Source organism: Pseudorca crassidens, chromosome 14 (assembly GCF_039906515.1).
Source record: "Pseudorca crassidens isolate mPseCra1 chromosome 14, mPseCra1.hap1, whole genome shotgun sequence".
NCBI lineage: Eukaryota > Metazoa > Chordata > Mammalia > Artiodactyla > Delphinidae > Pseudorca > Pseudorca crassidens.
Genome location: NC_090309.1, coordinates 81,419,214 through 81,434,189, shown reverse-complemented (window position 1 = coordinate 81,434,189; position 14,976 = coordinate 81,419,214). Strand labels below are relative to the sequence as shown.

Below are 14,976 nucleotides of genomic sequence, written 5' to 3'. Positions count from 1 at the left end.
CAGGCAGAAGGGATGTGGGGCCCAAGGCACCCACATTCCGGGACCTCCATGTGCTTAGAAACACTGCAGCAGGGGCTGATGGGGGATAACAAAGGTGAGCAGTGGGATTGGGGGGAAGCAAGGCCCCTGAACTCTCTATAATCCCGCGATCCTGAGGTTGCAGGGGTCACGTCTCACACACACCTGGTGTAAGACCTGCTCCTGAGAGCGTGCCTTTCACCTCCTCAGGCCTCCTGTCCCCGGGCGCCCCCTGACCTCACCCTCCTTGGATCAGTGATTCTTAGAATCATATCTTTGCCCTCCTTCAATTAGATCGGCCCCTGCAGTGTTTCTACGTTATGTCTAGGGCGTTCTCAGTATTGGATCACATGTTCCTTTAAGGTGGAGGCAAAAGAAAGGCTTGGGAGAAAACTCCTTCCTTGATGACGAGGGCATCCAGAGGCCAGCAGGGAAATAAAGCTCTATTTCTTGGCAGAGCTGGGCAGGTGAAAAGCATTTCTAAGAGGCTGCAGTGTCTATGATTCATGAAGTCATGTCAGAGCCCGTCATACGAGCCTCCCACGAAAAGAACTGTAAGGGGACTTGAGCTCCAAGTACAACTGCTCTGTAATGGGCTTCGGCACTCAACGCCATGGGCTTTCAAGACTCAAAAGGAAAGATTAAACCCCAAGGGTATAGGAAAACAGTCTCTGTTTGTCAGCGAGAATAAGCCTGCCTCCGTCCCCACCGCTGACACGCCAGCTTTCAAGAATGATCTCTACCCAGGCTTGCTAGGGCTTGCGTTAATATTCAGTCCGGCAGGTGTCTTTGTGGTTTAGTGATTCAATCCCACTTAACTCAGGCCAGTGGATTTTCATAAAGCCACTACTCTGTGCAGGGTCCTCAGCTCAGGCTGAGGAGACAGGGATGGAGGAGACATCCACTCGGACCCTCTGGGAGTTCAAATCCTAATCCAAAGAGACAGCAACATCACTAGGTTACAGGCAAGTGGCTTTTCAAAGAATTTTCAAATCGACGGTGTGGGAAAGAGCATCACTCCCCTCTCCAGGTCACAGCAGCTGTCTGGAGTCCCAGGTCAAGACTCACCTCCTCCAGGATCCTACCTTACCTCCGGGGGTGGGCGGCAAGGCAGGCATTCGAAGGCTGATTTCTCCCTGGAGAGAAGCTGAGGTCTTCCAGGAGGGAGATTTCAGAATAGGAAGGGCTTAAGGGACGGAGAAATTTTGAGGCACGAGGACCACGTTTTAAGGACACTAATGTCTTCCTACATCACAACTTAAAACCCAAGGCCTTTCAGAAGCACTGTTCCAGTTTTTCTGGCTTTGCAACCCTAAGCGCTAAGCAGGGACCATCATGACCAGTTTACAGAGGAGGAAACAGGCCTGGAGAAAGAGAAAGTGACAGAAAGACACGGTGAAGCCAGAGGACGGCCCAGGCCTCTTCTCGGTACCCGCAGTTGTTTCCTCAGCTGATCCTGGGTGCTGTCCTAAGTGGAAAATTTTATTCCCTGTGTGATGAGACCTGGAACTCAGTAGGCACCCAGCATGTACTAGCTAGTTACAGTAGCAGATGAGGTAAGACATCTGAAGCTCAGCAAAGTGTGGCATATGCCTAAGGTCACAAAGCTAAGTAATAACAGACACAGGTTTTCAGTACAGGTCAGTTCTCTGCCCACTGGCCTTTCCCAGACGCCACAGCCTTGCAGGCTAAGAAATCAGACATCACCAGCGCGTTCACTGACAGCTACTCTTCCAGCATGGAAAGGAAACTCTCTCCTGATTACTAATAAAGCATCAATTAGAGAAAATTGCCAACAATCCCCAGAGCAACAAGCAGCATCGCAGAGCCTCCAGTAGGGAGAGAAGAGGCTTGATTGAGTTCCGTAAAGAGAAGTCCCCAAGCCCAGAAATGCAGTTGTCCTGCCCACCTGTAGGTGGCAGCACTTTTGAGCACTTGCTAGCTCTCTCTGGCGGTAACCAGACCTTCATGGCTCAACATTCATGAAACCGTTAGTGTGTGTTGGGCACTTGACCAGGTGCTAGAGGTACAAAGATAAGCAGCTACAGGCCCCCGTAACCATCCTAAAATGCAGTGGTAGCCTTGCCACCCAAGCTGGTTGACAAGTCCCTTGAGAACAGGGATCAAGCTTCCTCCCTCCATGGAATGTCCCCCAGTCCAGTCACCATCCTGGACACAAAACAGTGGACTCAGGCCCTTGGTCACCAAAAGTCAGTTCACTCTGTTTGCAAACCCAAGGTTCTGCCCTTAGGAGTGAGTGCTATGCTCCTTCCTTACTCAGAAAAACAGAAGGCAGGACGGACACCAGGGCTCTGCCTGGGAACCACCATCAATAAAGTGGAAACCGAAAGAGTAAGCCAGAAATACAAGCTCCGTGAGCCTTGTTAGGCTGCAAGCTTCTCTCAAAAATACCTCCATTCTTTAATCTTAAAAATAGATATATTTACCAAGATCCTATACATTCGGCCAATCTTCCAGGTACATGTTCATCCACCATTTTATCTAACCCTCCCAACCCTTTGGTAAGATAGACATAAACATTCCTATTTTGTAGAAATGAAATAAAGGCCCCCACAGAGACCAAGTGACCTGCCAAATGTCACACCTCGGGAAGGGCAGACAGGAATTCTACCCAAGGTCTCCAGGCTTTACTGCAAAACTCACTGCCTTGCATTTGAGCGACCAAGTAGAGGTGCACATGCACACACAGAGCAGCAGAGTATCTAGAAATCTGTGGTGAATCAATCCTACCCAAGGATACATGAAAGACACTGAACTTTCCACAGATTCCCATGGTTTATCACAAGCCTGCTGCACACATCAAGGACGCTAGAGCCAAGCGGCTGAGAGCAAAGGATGCAGAGTCAGTGCGTGTCCATCTGTCCTCGGCCAAGTTACCAACCTCTTTGTGCTCAGTTTTCTCATTCGTACAATGTGACAACAACAATTATATACACCTCATATAGAGCTGCGGTATACACACCTCATATAGAGCTGTGGTATACACACCTCATATAGAGCTGTGGTAAACGAGTAAATGAATGAAAACAGATAAACCTAAGGGAACAATGCCCACCATGGTTTGACTTATTAAATACAGGCTGTTTTGCCAGGCAGTGGGCACGGCCCTTCATGTACACTATCTCTACTTTGTCTGACAAATCCAGCAGAGCAGGCAGCATCGCCCACTTTTTAGGTGTGGAAGCTGACACTCTGAAAGTTTAGATCACTTGTCAAAGGTTACACAACTGGAAAAAGACGGGAGGAACATTTTGACCTGTTCTGAGCTGGAGACACACAATTCCAAAGAACCAAGCCAAGATGTGAGCTCTAGCTCTGAGGACCAGCAGAACAAGACAGAAGGCCCGTGTTCGCACACCTGAGTGACAGCCCTGACCCGGCTCAGACTGAAACCTCCACCACAGGTCTCGGCTGCTATCTACTTCCTACATTTTTGCTCTTCAGACATATCATGTTCTCAAGGCTTCTTCTGCAGACCTGAGTCAAAGGAAGGACCATTCTTCCAGCCCCCGCAGAAAAGGGACTCGGGAAGAATTTCCCAAGAGCCTCTGCTTCTCTCTTGATTGTTTTCTTGAAAGCCTCAGGGAGTTTGAATAACTCGGTTTCAAAATGCTTCCAATGTTCATCCCACACTGACACTCTTTCCAGTCATCTGTTATTTATTCTTTTTTTTTTCCCCGGTATGCGGGCCTCTCACTGTTGTGGCCTCTCTCGTTGCAGAGCACAGGCTCCAGACGCGCAGGCTCAGCGGCCATGGCTCACGGGCCCAGCCGCTCTGCGGCATGTGGGATCTTCCCGGACCGGGGCACGAACCCGTGTCCCCTGCATCGGCAGGCAGACTCTCAACCATTGCGCCACCAGGGAAGCCCTATGTATTCTTCACTAGTAATGAAAAGAGTCAGCAAACCCCATTCGGCATGCTTACATGCCGAACATCTGGAACTAAAAGCATGTCAAATGCATTCATGTTAATGTGCACATTTCCAATTATGGATTTATGGCTGTCTATCTTGTAATGCTTCAGGAGTTTCAACAAAAATGTTCCTCTCTGCCCTTCTGCAGTAATCCCCTTCCCCAAGCTCCCTGGTCCTGTCACTAATCTTATTTTTATCTCTACAGTTCTGCCATTTCTAGAACATCAGATAAACAGAATCATACCATTTGTGGTCTCTTGTGTCAGCTTCTTTCACTTAGCGTTACACTTCTGAAGTTCATGTTTGTTAGGCCCACTGGTTCTTAACCCTCACTGGGCTTCTGAATCTCCTGGAGAATTTAAAAATTATTCAGATGGGTACTCTTACCATGAGAATCAAATTCACTTGGTCCCAGGTAAGGGCGATTTCATTTTAAAAGTTCCCATGGGAATCCAGGTTTGGGAACCCCACTACCAGCTGTTATACATAAATCAGCACCAGTCTTCACCATAAACTTGAAAGGTGTCATCGTCCCATTTTATAGGTGAGGAAAACAAGGTTGGGAACAAGATTAAATATCTTGCCCGAGATCATCCAACAGTGATTGGAAAAGTGTGATTCAAACTAGAGTCCGTCTTTATCCTGGAGCCCACGCTCCTTTTTCTGTACCCTTTCGGGCTAAGGAGAAAATTCCATACTGTGACAAAGAACCAGTTTCTGCTCTCAAAAGAGACCATGGAAAATTTTTACTTTAAAAAAAAAACAAAACAGCTCCTGTTATTTGGCTGGAGGTGGGTGGAAAGCATCTAAACAATTTTTAGAGCATGACAACTATGCTTCATGCTTCAGCAGCAGAAAAATGGCTGAGCAGAAATTTACCAAAGTTTCAGGAGAAAAAAAAAATCACCTGTGGGCTCAGAACAACCTTGATAAATTCTAGACCAAAGGGTGAGTTGAAGGATGCTACAGGTTCCTGAGACACAGACTTGTCATAAAAAACGACTCTGCTTGATCACTGCAGTGAAGCCGGGGCTGTAGGACAGGCAAGCTGGTCTTGGAGGTCAGATTGGCCAGACATAAAATTAAAAGTGCCCTCCTGTCTTTGGTCTCTATATATACACTGCTAACTGGGCTTGTCTGGGAAGAAGTTTCTCCCTGTTGTCTGTCTGAAAGAACACTGAGTCCCACAGACATTTTACATGAAGAACAGTCTCTTTCTATTTAGCTAACAGCCCAGCAACCAGAGTTTTCAAATGATGTTACTTGACTTCTTTGAAATTAGCAAGACTGTCATCTTTAACAACGTTTGCTTTACCGTGTAGTCAGCGCCAGGCGAGGTGCAGAGAATGCACTTGGAAGTTTGGCTTTTTGTACGTGACGTTAGGTACTAGGATGGTACACCAGCAATTTCTTTTTTTTTAAGCAGAGGAATGTCAGCAACTGTTTTAATAAGTGAACAGTCCCATCTTGACTAATTCTTTCATGGTTGCAACGTGTACAAATAACCCACGAGAGCCCTAAAAACCACGAAGGAAGTCAACTAGAGCAGCAGGGGACCAAATGCGAGAGTAGTAACTCTGGCCACCCAGGGAAGGGACAGGCAGGGAGACAGAACGGTGTGTCCCAGCCCCAGCCTGTCCTCAGAAGCCAGTGAGGGGCTTTTGAAACGTTCAGATCCCCGGGCTTTCCCCCAGAGAGCACGCTCAGTAGGAGCCAGACCAGGCAGTGTATTTGTTTCCTAGGGGTGCTGTGACAAAGGACCACAGACTGGGGGGCTGAAAATACACAGATTCACTGTGTCATAGCTCTGGAGGCTGGAAGTCTGAGGCCAAGGTGTCGGCCGGGTTGGTTCCTTCTGGGGCCTCCTTTCGAGCTTCTGGTAGTTTGCTGGCAATCTCTGGAGTTCCTAGACTTCTGCTGCGTCACCCCAATCCCTGCATTCAAGTGGCGTTCTTCCTGCTTGTGTGTGCCTCTGTGTCCAAATTTCCCCATTTTATAAGGACACCAGTCATATTAGATTAGAGGCCCACCTTATCCCCTATGACCTCATTCTTGTTTAACAAATTACATCTGCCACAACCCTATTTCCAAATAAGGTCACATCTGAAGTCCTAGGGATAATGATTTCAACACAGGAATTTGGGGGGTGGGGACACAATTCAACCCATAACAGGCTGGGACTGTCCTTTTAAGCTGATTGCCCAAGTGAGCTTCTCAGCCTCGTTTGAGAACCACTAACTCACAGTAGAGGCATCACCCTGCGATAAACCTATACCCTTCACAGGAAAAGATAAAACACACACACACACACACACACACATAAACACCTCTTTTTCCCTCTTACTTTCTAAATACCTCATCTTTGCTTCCCTAAAGCCACTTTATCAGACTAAAGGAGAAAAAAGGTTTAGAGACTTGCAGGGTGGGTCTACTGAAGGTCATTATTACACAGAGGGAACATACTCAGCTGTGCATAGGGGCCACCTTCACTACACCTCCACCCTGGTGACTACAGTAAGGGCCAGAGATTGTTTTTACCAAAAAAGTGTCATATATGAGATGATGTTCAAGGATTGTGAAAGTTTGGTCTTGTCCCTAAAGATGTTCGCTACTCCAAACACCAGGTAAAATTGGACAAGGGTAAAGAACATGTTCCTCTGTGACAAATTCAAAGAAATGGCATCTGCTCCTTCAGCCGCTGACTTATATTCAGTTTTCTTGGAGAAGGACACAGGCCAAGGTCAAGCATATATCGTGCACATGTAGAACAGCATGAGGGGGCCATGGATTTGATAACGAAGAAGGAGGAAAAGGGTAAAAAAAACCTTACAACTATTATTAAGAGTAACATAAATATTTACTCCACACAAAAAGCAAGGCTTTGGGTTTTGTTTGTTTGTTTTTCTTAAAGATAAGTTTCCAGCCAGGAAGAAACACACAACGACTACCTACAAATTAAAGAGTCTTCCATGCATTCTGTATGTTACAGACCTTTGCGTTTTATCTAAAAGTGTGGTTACTGGGGCGGGTTGCTGTGCAGAATTTTGGGCCCTTAGCAATCCAGCCTGCACATAAGCCAGAGGGATCGCTGAAAACGTAAATCAAACCACGTCAGTCTCCTGGCCAACACGCATCAAGTGTTTCCAATTCCAGCAGGAGTCAAGTCCAAAGCCCTTGCCGAACATGACCTCCATGTACTTCACCAAGTCCCTTTGGTGCCACTCCTGCCCTCATTCACTCTCCTCCAGCTGCATAACATCCTCCTGTCCCTCAGACCCACGAGGATAGTCCCAGTCTCCAGCCGCCGCTCTGGCTCTGGCCTGGCAACGCCCCTGGCAGCCTGTCCAATCCTCAGGTCTCGGCGTGGATGCCATTGCCTCTGAAGGGCTCCCCGTTGCCGTAGCCCCATCCTCAGCCCTTCCCAATCCTACCCGGCTTGTTTTCTTCCTCTTACTTATGCAACTTACCATGATCTTGTTCAAGGACTGCGTCCTGGTTCACTCTGCCTCTTCTCTGTAGAAGGTAAGGAGCATGAAGACACCCCCAGGTCGGCCTCATTTCCTGGTGCGTCTAGACCAGACTCTTGCACTGCGGAATGAATAAACAAATGAATGAGTGGATTCACACTTACCCTAAAGACAGAACCCCATCAAATATCCTAACCTGTTATCATGGTGTAAGCATTCTACTCTTTAAAGAATCTAATTTATAATTCTAGTTAAACAGTTTGGTTTGCCATCACAGCTTAAGTAGGAAATCTTTGTAAAACCCATGAACGTCCCACCCATCTCATCTTTTGCAGTCTCTGGGGACTCGGTCTCCACCTGCCATGGCGTGAGAAGAGAATGAGGATGACTGGGAAGAAGGGACCCAGAGCGGCTTTCTGACCCACTGTGACATGGAACGTGGACTGGGCCAAGGGTGGGGGGACTCTAAAGGCAGGGAATCTCAAGGAGTCTCTGCAGTATCCCACGTGAGGGACGGATGAAGGGCCAGACAGGGGCAGCAAGGATGAGCTAGCCTGGGGACATGCCCATGAAACCACAGGTACAGCAATAGAGGCCTGGAGCCCTACTGGATTGGGCGAGGAGGAAAACCACAGAATTAGCGCCCTTAAGAGGGCCACGGCAGAGCCGAGGAGGCTCTCTTCTACTGATTCTAAAAACCCTGATCAGAGAAGACGAAACTGTCCTCACAAAAGGAATCCAGCAAATGCATATTCAAGAGAGACCTCCATCCTTTTCCCAGTCCACCCACCAACGCCAGGACTGGGGAAAGGCATGAGACGTATCTAGGGCAAACACTTTCAAGAGAGATTCCCACTTGGGGTCCTGCAAGTGTCTCTTCACATTCTGTGTGCCAGGGGCCTCTCCTGCCTCAGCCTAGCCCAGCCCCATCACATGTGATGGAGATCCGATGGTCCATCTCTGTTCATTTGGACCGACTGCCACGTCACGCACCCAGATGGCTTTTGATGTACCCTGGGCCAGATCAGAGACGAATAACAACCACAATCTGAATCCACACGCTTATGATCTAATAAGGGATGAGATGCAATCAGCTGAACACTCAGGAGGCCAGGACAAGTTCCCTAACAGTATGTGGGAATCACATAGGGAAGGAAGAGCTCATGGGGTTTGGCATGACTTCTCGTAGGCTATCACAGTCAGGAGAGACACTGGGGGATGAGTAAGACTTGGACAGGTGCAAGTTGGCACTTGAAAGATTCCCAACAGAAAGGGGAATATAAGCAAGCATGGTGGAAAGACAGGGTGTCAGGCAGAATTATGGACGAAGTCAGAATGAAAAGGTTTACGGGGCATTCTGTCGGTAGCCTGCGAAAGTCTGGGTGTCATCAAAGCCAACTCAGGTCTTCAAGCCTGACATTTTTCTGTCATTTTCTTTCTAATTAGTACAGAAGCGAAGCTCTCAAGCTTTCGTTTTACTCTGATGCCCGTGCTAATGACTCGATGGGCGATTAGCTGATAGAAAAGGCTATCCTCTTCCACACAGACCACTGAAACTGTGCCCAGGGTTAATTCCTACATCATACACTGAAGAAGAGTCTCCTCATCCAGGCGTCATGAGTCTCGGTGAAGAAAAGGAACCGCCATCAGCACAGAGGCCAGGGAGTAAATGCACGCATTAAAATGCAGCGTCACCCAAGCTGCCCCGTTTCCAAAGGTCAGGAATGCCAAGAAGTCAATAAGGCTAGAAGTTCAAGTTGGCAAGTGGAGCGAGCGGAAGGGCTCCGGGGAGGGAGGGGGGCCTGGGGGGGGGGGGGCAGCGCCAACCAGCCAGGCAGCTCCCACTTGGAGAGCGAAAACACTTGCCGTTGGCTGCATGTAACTCATAGAACATAATTTTATTCTTAGAAGCAATTTCCATTACCGGCCCTGTTTATTATCACGTTATTTTCTCAATAGCAGCAATAAACACACTAAACTCTCCCTGTTTGCTCACGTTTTTATTACTGTTCACAGGCGTCAGGAAGGGGTAAGCTGTGAAGGATGTGCTCACTAGCCAGTGCGGGGCTGACACCTTCCTCCAGCCTCGAGAACCCCCCCTCTGCAGCCTGGGAGGCAGCCGGGAGCTGGAGGCCCACCCAAGGGGCCAGGGAAACCAGGAAGGAACTGGGCAGAGGGGCCCAAGGCTAACCAGCAAGGAATTTGCTCCAGTTTCTCCACTTGTGATTTTGACCTAGTAGACAAAGTGTAAATAAACACCCCAAGCAACGTTTGAACGCTCTGCAGAGTGTTTTTCGAACTCCAGGTCGTGGCCCTTCAGTGGGTTAGGAAACAGATTTAATGGGTCAGGGCCAGCATTTCATTTTATTTTTTTAACATCTTCATTGGAGTATAATTGCTTTATAATGTTGTGTTAGTTTCTGCTGTATCACAAAGTGAATCAGCTATATGTATACATGTATCCCCATATCCCCTCCCTCTTGCGTCTCCCTCCCACCTTCCCTATCCCACCCCGCTAAGCGGTCACAAAGCACTGAGCTGATCTCCCTGTGCTATGCAGCTGCTTCCCACTAGCTATCTATTTTACACCTGGTAGTGTATATATGTCCATACCACTCTCTCACTTTGTCACAGCTTACCCTTCCCCCTCCCCTTGTCCTCAAGTCCATTCTCTACGTCTGCATCTTTATTCTTGCCCTGCCCCTAGGTTCATCAGAAACATTTTTTTTAGATTCCATACATATGTGGTAGCATGCGGTATTTTTCTCTTTCTGACTTACTTCACTCTGTATGACAGACTCTGGGTCCCTCCACCTCACTACAAATAACTCAATTTCGTTTCTTTTTATGGCTGAGTAATATTCCATTTGTATATGTGCCACATCTTCTTTATCCATTCATCTGTCGATGGACACTTAGGTCGCTTCCATGTCCTGGCTATTGTAAATACAGCTGCAATGAACACTGTGGTACATGACTCTTTTTGAATTATGGTTTTCTCAGGGTAAATGCCCAGTAGTGGGATTGCTGGGTCGTATGATAGTTCTATTTTTAGTTTTTTAAGGAACCTCCATATTGTTCTCCATAGCGGCTGTACCAATTTACATTCCCACCAACAGTGCAAGAGTGTTCCCTTTTCTCCACACCCTCTCCAGCGTTTGTTGTTTGTAGATTTTTTGATGATGGCCATTCTGACCGGTGTGAGGTGATACCTCACTGTAGTTTTGATTTGCATTTCTCTAATGATAAGTGATGTTGAGCATCCTTTCATTTGTTTGCTGGCAATCTGTGTATCTTCTTTGGAGAAATTTTTTTAATCTAATTTTTATTTTATATTGGGGTATCGTTGATTTACACTGTTGTGTTAGTTTCAGGTGTACAGCAAAGTGGTTCAGTTATACATACACATATATCCATCCTTTTTCAGATTCTTTTCCCATATAGGTTATTACAGAATACTGAGTAGAGTTCCCTGTGCTACACAGTAGGTCCTTGCTGATTATCTATTTTATATATAGTAGTGTGTATATGTTAATCCCAAATTTCTGATTTATCTCCCCCTCCACCTTTCCCCTTTGGTAACCATAAATTTGTTTTCTAAGCCTGTGAGTCTATTTCTGTTTTGTAAATAAGTTCAATTGTATCATATTTTAGATTCCACATATAAGTGATATCACATGATATTTGTCTTTGTCTGACATACTTCACTTAGCAGAACCAGCATTTTAGAATAAAATGGAAAGTAGAGTTATGGCAGTAGACTATTAGTTAGAAACATCTTTTGTTTTGGTTTTGTGTATATCCAAGTATGTGTGTATGGGTCCATTGAAGTACGATGATCTCTTAGTAGGGGCAAATGTCAACAATGTGTAATAAACACAACTGAGGATGTGTGCCTTCCAGGAAAATGGCAGAGCCATGAAACAAGAAGAGCAGCTGGCTTGAGAGAACTGGGTTTGAACCCCGGTCTTCACACTTAGGAGCTGTGTGACTTGGGGCTTATCACTTCTAACTTCAGCTCTGCCATCTGATGATGAAAGTAAAGCACCTGCTCCAGCAAGGCTGATGTGAGAAGGTGGGGTGTGATGTGCACCTGGAATCAGAAGCCCCAGGTGGTCTGCTCAGCTCTGATTCATCAGCCCCGACTGAGCAGGGCGCTTCATCTCTCAGTTTCAGTCTCACCATCCGTAACATGTGGGTAATGACATCTCGCTCACAGGTTTGCTAAGAGGGAGGATGAATGAGATAAAAAGATGTGGATGTGCTTTGTGAATGGAAAAGTGCTATAAAACATGAGGGCTCGTTTTTTCTATTTTTATCTGACTCTGTGTAGTAGAGGAAATGCTGTTCTTAGTGGACACCAGTAGGTTCAAGTCCAGAAGTTACTGGCTGAGGCCCTAGCCTGCATGTAGCCTAGTGTCCCCTTATGTGGAAGCATGACAAGTGATGGCCTCAGACGGAAAGCCAGAATCTGGAAGACTCTCCCTCAGCCTTACTCTCTCCTACAAAGACTTCAAGGAATTTAGGTGTGTTTCAAGGGACCTCTATTGGGTAGGGGAAAGAGGTCTTTCTGGAGGAGATAAAGAAGACGGTAGGCAGATAGCCCTCTAGGAGACCCCATTTTAAATGCATCAGAGTATCCAGCTACAAACTATTCTCTCTGTGGACTGCAGCCTTTTAAACATATCCCAGTCTGGTTTCAACTTAGCCATAGGACAACAGCTCCCAAGCCTGGCTGAGTATCGAGGTCATCTATACAACTATTTAAAGATAAGATTCCCAGGCCACTCCATGCAGAATTTGTGTCCCTTGGTCTAGTATGGTACTTACTGAGGTGACCTTTCTTAAAAGCTGCTCAGTTGACTGTGATAAACACACCCAATTTCCAAGCTTTTGCCTGGGGAAGGGAGTCAATGCAGCCATCCCGAGATGTGGATTAGTTCTCTATATGGATAGAGGACATTTACTTGCAAGGTGGTTTTCCTACTTGGATATGCTGAAGAATTTCCCCAAGGGGATTATCAGGTTGACAGGATCCTGAGGCTGAGCCCTAGAAATTCCATCCAAGTTGGGGCCACCGATTCCACAGGGCTGATAAGTGCCCCGCCCCGGGGGGCGTCTGGGACAGAGGAAACAGAAACCAGACCTTTGAAAAACACAGAAAATAACTGACAAATCGCTTCACCTCTCTGAGCCTGCCTCATCAACTCCAAATGGGGGCAGTCCTGGCCCCTGTGTATCGCCATCACAGGGTTGTTGCAGGGCTGAATGAGAATGTAGGGTGTAAGTTGCAAATGGCTGTGAAGGGCGCTTATCGTGATTAACCAGATAGCTGTGCAACTCAGAGCAAAAACATCTACAGGGCAAAAACCACACATTGCCAACTGATCCCAAACCAAATCCTTGAGAGACAAAAGATCACCATTCCCTTGAAAACCAAACAAGATAATGGAAGGACCAAACCACATTCATTTGGTTTCTCACTCATTCAGCTGCCTGATTCTCACTGAAATCACCCTGGTTTCTTCCACTCTCAGACCTATGGGGCAGCACTTATGTTCAAGGACAGGGTGAGATAGTACATTTAAATCTCACATGAAGGACTGTATAAATTAAAAACCCTTTACATGTGCAAACCGCCGCTGGTACAATACAAGAGAACTGAGGGCTCAATCTTCAGGGACCGTGACTGGATAAAACAGGGTCCCAGCAAAGACCTAGACTTAGAACACCAGAACTGGAAGGTAACTGAAGGCCTTTATATACAAGAAAACTAAGAAAACTGAGATCCAGAGAAGGTCACATCATCGGGGGTTACAAAACCCACCTCCCTTGACTCCCAGGTCACTGGTGTTCTCATTCCAGCACGCCTTGATAGAAACACTTACCAGATGTCCACCATATTTTTTTGAGTGTGCACTTGGGATTCAAGGATGACTAAGATATAGTCCTTGTCTTAAAGGACCTTACAGTCTAAATAGGGAGGTAAGAAAACAAAATCCAATGGTAACCATTCAAGGTACCTCAGGCAACTTGCAAATCAGAGCAGAAAGGGTAAGTGCTAGCGATGCATGGTGGGCCGAGGCAAGCCACAGTCGGCTGGACTTTGAAGCATACAGCTGGGGAAGGACTGGGGATCCATGCCAACCAGGCAGAAAAAAAACAAGGGCTGCCTGGGGAATAAGGAAAGAACAGAGGTCTCTAAAGATAAGAACACATAATGGGAGGAACGGTTGGAGAGCAGGCTGGGTTAGATAATGATGAGCCTTAAACACCAGTTTGCAGAACTGAGATTGCATGGGGAGCAACTGAAGGTTTTTGAGCAAGAAAGAAACCCAATATTATAGAAACATGAAATAAGAGCACTGAGAGGAATCTCAGCAGTGCTTCTCAAACTTTACAGTAGATTGCATCACCTGAGGCCCTTGCAGATTCTGATTCAGCAGGTCTGGAGGGGGACCCTGAATTCTGCGTTTCTCACCATATCCCAGGTTATACGATACTGCTGGTCAGTGGGTCACATTTCGAGTAGCAAGGTCAGTGCTCATTAGAGCCCAGTGGATTTCAACTCTGGCTACATGTTAGCATTGCCTAGGGAGCTTTACAGAAACTGCTGGTACCTATGTCCTACCCTGGAAACCAATACAATCAAATAGTTGGGGGAATATCAACACTGACAATTTTAAATGCCCTTCAGTGATTCATTCCAGTGTGCAACTAGAGCTGAGATCCTACTTCCAGAGCAACCTCTCCTCACTGCAGAAGAGAGTCAGAACGAGAAAGTGACCTGCACAAGATCATTCATTTCATAGAAGAGACTGAAAGAGGACCAGGTCCCATGTTCCTCACACCGAGCCTTCCCAGTCTATCTCGTAGGCTTCTGCATAGCAATCTCTGAAAGTTGTTCAGAAAATGGCAGGAAGATGCAAATATTCTTTGGGTTATTTTTCTAGCAACAGTTTTGGAGAGCGTTCTGTGAGGTTATTCTCATATATTGGTCTTGAATCTTTTTGATTAATGAGTGAAGAAAAACCCCTATGAACCCCCCCATCCCATTTTGGCAGCTCCAAGATCCTATAACAAAGTATGTAGGAAAGTTAATAAGAAAAACTGGCAATGTGTTACAATTATGCTTAGCTGGCTAGAAATTGAATTCCACAAGTGCAAATAATTTAAAATGTAAAGAAGTTGGTGACTGGAGTTTTCACTTAGGAAAAATAAAAGTGAAATTTGTCTATGTGACTTTTTTTTCTCATTACCCAAAGGCAGCATGGCCCTGAGGGATGAGCACCGAACTGGGGCTCTACTTGTGGTTTCTAATTCACTGTGTGCCCTTGGGCAAGTAACTGCAGTTTTGAGCCTCAGTTTTCTCATCAGTGGAATAAAGGGGGTGGAATTCGATGATCTCTAGCCCTTAGAACTGCTACAATTCTAAATAAAATATAATTCAATGGGGAGACAACGGGGCAACAACTTTAAAAAAGAAAAAAGCCAGCATAGTAACAATGACTTAAAAAGTGAGACGAAAAGACTATGAAAAAGAGAAACTTCAATTC

At 46.4% G+C, this 14,976-nt stretch overlaps 1 protein-coding gene across 1 annotated transcript in view; it reads right to left on the bottom strand.

Annotated features, from left to right (window-relative positions):
- The window catches only part of LOC137205451 (uncharacterized), a 231,920-nt gene that overhangs the window by 184,091 nt on the left and 32,853 nt on the right, over positions 1 to 14,976 (bottom strand). The window contains exon 2 of the transcript XR_010934147.1: positions 7,421 to 7,541. The gene's annotated coding sequence lies outside the window, so the exon portion shown is untranslated. The remainder of the gene's footprint in view (positions 1 to 7,420; positions 7,542 to 14,976) is intronic.